Source organism: Phyllobates terribilis, unplaced genomic scaffold (assembly GCF_046119375.1).
Source record: "Phyllobates terribilis strain yellow unplaced genomic scaffold, ASM4611937v1 Scaffold_4__5_contigs__length_816908805, whole genome shotgun sequence".
Taxonomy (NCBI): domain Eukaryota; kingdom Metazoa; phylum Chordata; class Amphibia; order Anura; family Dendrobatidae; genus Phyllobates; species Phyllobates terribilis.
This window is the reverse complement of record NW_027362764.1, coordinates 714,414,208-714,418,847: the sequence shown is the minus strand read 5'-3', so window position 1 is coordinate 714,418,847 and position 4,640 is coordinate 714,414,208.

The window sequence follows — 4,640 nt, the reverse complement described above, 5'->3', positions numbered from 1 at the left end:
GTGTTTGTTCAATGTCAACCATCAAAGGGCCAGACAACAGATCAGAGAGGCCAAACCTGCTTCAGATAAGGTTCTCAATGGAATTGAGATCTGGGGAGTTTTCTGGCCTTGGACCTAAAATCTCAATATTTTGTTCACTGAGCCACTTGGTGATCACTTTTGCCTTGTGACATGGTCTCCATCATGCTGGAATGGAAAAAACGTTGGTCATCACCAAATTGCTCCTGGATGATGGGAGAAGTTGCTCTTGGAGGATGTTTAGTTCCCATTCTTTATTTCTGGCAGCCCCCTCCCATGGATGACAAGCCACCATACATGACTGATCTCAGGAGGCTTTACTGTTGGCATGACACATGAATCAAGGTAGTGCTCAGCTTTTCTTCTCTGGACCTTTTCTTCTGTCAGATGTCTCACAGTCTGAACAGAGCTCCATCAGAGAAAATAACTTTTTAGGAAGTTTAGGGATTGAACTGCAGAGGACTGGGGGAAAAGTTATTTTCTCTGAACCCCCCCTTCAGCTAAGCAGTATCATGAGTCCGGGGCAAATTGTAGAAGTCTTAAAAATTTAGGGTCAACACTGCAAATATTGAGTCTTTACATCAGCTCGATAAATTTGTCCAATAACATTTTTTAAAAAACGAATGAATTGCTTATAATGGTTTTTCAGTAACCATAGAAACATCTAACTTAAAGATCTAAAAACACTGAAGCCGAAAACCGTGAAAACCAAAATTTGTGTCGGTTTCAAAAATTTAGGTCATGACTGTATACACCAAGGTTAATGGTAATATATATACATCTCGGCCTAAGCCTGATGATATTGGGTTACACCAAGTGATTAACAATGAAGGGGGTGTACATGCCATGTACAATCTAGACCACCAGGGAATATATTAACCCCTATAGTAGTCAAGGGTAAATAAGGGGTCTAAAGGAGTTGTATATTATATTTAATAATGTGTATCTTGCAATTTTCACACTGTCCTCTAGGCCTAATATTAGACTCCTACTTCCTGTTCTTTTTATGGATATTGCCAGCAATAGACTGACTTAGAAATTATTACTTTGTATACAAGCCTCATCTGAGCTTGTTCAAATTTGGGGGGAAAAGTCATTGTGAAGTTAGGGGGAAGAGGTGAGCTGTGACATCATGTAGTTGTGAGTGGTGGAATCTGTGTAATCCTGTCTGTGATAATGAGACTGCTGAAAAGTCATCAGTACAGAACAGGAAGTATGAGTCTAGTATGAGGCCTAGTGAAAATTGCAAGATTTCTGATTTTATTTTTTCATCTAGTTTTGTAGATATATGGTAAATTAATTTGATTATTTTTTTTATTTTTTATTTGCACATAGGGAGGAATATAAATCAGTTGTATCTGTATTTCTGGGTGGAAAATCCGCTGCACATTGTGGATGGGAGCTCACAAAGTCTCATAAATGTGAAGAAAATTGCCTTCTGCTGTGGATTTTAAATCTGCCTCATGGCAATTTACACCGTGGACGTCACAGCCTATATCATCCTTTTTCTTTCTGCCACGTGAACATCAGATTTTTTTTTTTTAACCAATTGATTTGCAGCACCTGGTCCATCAGCCACGTTTGTTACCTGTGGCCGCTAGACGGAGGCCTGAGAACCACCTACTGCCCTCCCAGCATCCGCGGCTTTGGATTAGCTGGTTTGCCATGAGATCACATGTGCGTTACGTCGTAGCGATATCATCGCGCCAGACTGACTAACCAACAGAAGACTTGCGGATGCCGGGAGGTAGGAGACCTTTCTCAGAACTCCTGTCAATCAGCCACAGATTACTGACATGGGCCCTGCGAATCACTGCACCATCTCTAGTGAAAATTTAAAAGCAGGAAAAATGAAAAACGTACACTTAAATATTGGGGAAGAAAACCAAGGACCCAGAAAACAATAGTAGGGTAACAAAAAGCCACAAAAAAACAGCAGGGCAGTGTTGTGCTCTTGATATTTCCTTATTGACTTCAGGCAGCATTAAGCTGCAGTGTTTTTGCTGCGAAAGTTTTTCCTAAAAAATAAAACTGTATGACACCTTCAAGGCTCTAGCAAGGTGTCCTTTCAGGTGGAAAGCGGAGTGCTGTGTGGGGCAGGGACAAAGGACTATGTCATGGCTATGGACACCTGCACAGTTCTGACCGCTCTGCCCACTCATTAAGGGGGTTGTCTGGGACTTGAATATTGATGATCTAGCCTTAGGATAGGCCTTAGGGGTGCCACACCTACAATTCCCGCTGATCAGCTGTTCCTGGTGTCAGTGGCGGTAGCTGTGTCGACTGTATAGTGGCCTCGGTCGAGTACTGCACATCTGCCACCTATTCAAATCAATAGGGGGTGTATGTGCAGTACCCTGCCGCGGCCACTATTCTGTCGATGGAGCTGTCTAGTTCTGTAATTGAGCAGTTCCTGCCGCTGCCGACACCAGGAACAGCTGATTACCAGTGATGGCGGCTGTCGCACCCCCACCGATCAGACATTGATGACCTATCCTAAGGATAGACCATCAGTGATAACGTCCCAGACAGCACCTTTTAAGGAAACAATAAGACTGGGTGACACTATAACGTTACGGGGAGAATTTTTTTGTGAAAAAAATCTGAATAGTACTTGGAAGTCGAACCTGTAGCAGAAATCATAGACTGACCCTCTAATTTCTGCCACAAATTTACTTTCCTCTGCTGCCGAACCACTTGCCAGTCTGCCCCCCCATGTAGTGGGTTTCACATGAGGAATTCTATGTAACTCCTTTTTTTTTTTTTTTTTTTTTTTTACCCCAACAATATGAATTGCATGAAAATCAGCATCAAAATTCTGCTGTGTGAACATAAAACCAAAAGGCGACATTCCCACAATGAATATTCGAGTTTTTGATGTTGCAGAATTTCTGCACTTATTGGGTTACTAGCTTTTTTTACATGGGCTTTGTCTCTTTTTGGTATGTCATGCTAGAATTGCTGAAAATCTGCACATAAAACTCTGCTTACCTGTGAAAGAGATTGACATGTTGCGGGTTGGAAGCATGACCCACAGGTCACAGTGGGCAGAAGATTTCTATAAATCCCATCCACTTTTCCTGGAACTGTAAAACTGTGCATTTATTGTTCAGTGAAAATACGCTGCATCAAAAATCATTGTGGGAACTTAAAGGGGTATTCCCATCTCCAAGATCCTATTCCAATATGTAGTAGGTGTAATAATATTAGCAAATACCTCCAATTAGAAATGTAGTATAGTTCTTCTGATTCGCTATGTTGCTTACCCCATATGCAGGGCATTGCTGTAGTTTGCTACTGCAATGCCCTGCACATATGGTAAGTAACATAGTGAATCAGAAGAACTATATTATTGTTATAGCACCATTTATTCCATGGCGCTTTACATGTGAAAAGGGGGGCATACATAGCAAAAACAATTACTAAAATCTTGAACAAAAATGCAACGGCAATTTGTACAGGAGGAGAGAGGACCCTGCCCGCGAGGGCTCACAGTCTACAAGGGATGGGGGAGGATACAGGTGGTCAGGTTAGAGCTGATCGTGCATCAATATGGTGGATCAAGGGTTACTGCAGGTTGTAGGCTTGTCGGAAGAGGTAGGCCTTCAGGTTTCTTTTGAAGGCTTCCATGGTAGGCGAGAGTCTGATGTGTTGGGGTAGGGAGTTCCAGAGTAGGGGGGATGCACGGGAGAAATCTTGTATGCGATTGTGGGAAGAAGAGATAAGGGGAGTAGAGAAGGAGATCTTGTGAGGATCGGAGGTTGCGTGCAGGTATGTACCGGGAGACTAGGTCACAGATATATAGAGGAGACAGGCTGTGAATGGCTTTGTATGCCAGGGTTAGGGTTATGAACTGGAGTCTCTGGGCAATGGGGAGCCAGTGAAGGGATTGACAGAGAGGAGAGGCTGGGGAATAGCAGGGGGGGACAGGTGGATTAGTGGGGCAGCAGAGTTTAGGATAGATTGGAGGGGTGCGAGAGTGTTAGAGGGGAGGCCACAGAGCAGGAGGTTGCAGTAGTTGAGGCAGGAGATGATGAAGGCATGTACTAGAGTTTTTGCAGATTCGTGGTTGAGGAATGTGCAGATCCGGGAGATATTTTTGAGTTTGAGTCGGCAGGAAGTGGAATGGGCTTGGGTATGAAGTTTGAAGGAGAGATCAGAGTCAAGGGTTACCCCGAGGCAGCGAGCTTGTGGGACTGGGGAGAGCGAGCAGCCATTGACTTTGATGGATAGGTCCGATAGGGGGGTTGAGTGAGATGGTGGAAAGATGATGAATTCAGTTTTATCTATGTTAAGTTTTAAAAATCTAGAAGAGAAGGATGAAATAGCGGACAGACATTGTGGGATTCTTGTTATAGGGAGGAGATATCGGTTCCAGAGAGGTAGATCTGTGAGTCATCAGCATAGAGGTGATACTGAAAGCCATGGGACTCTATGAGCTGTCCCAGGCCGAAGGTGTAGATGGAGAAGAGCAGGGGTCCTAGAACGGAGCCTTGGGGGACACCGACAGATAGGGGGCGAGATGAGATGGTGTGTGAGTGGGAGACGCTGAATGTCCTGTCTGTTAGGTATAAGGAGATCCAAGATAGGACCAAGTCTGTGATGCCGAGAGAAGAGAGAGT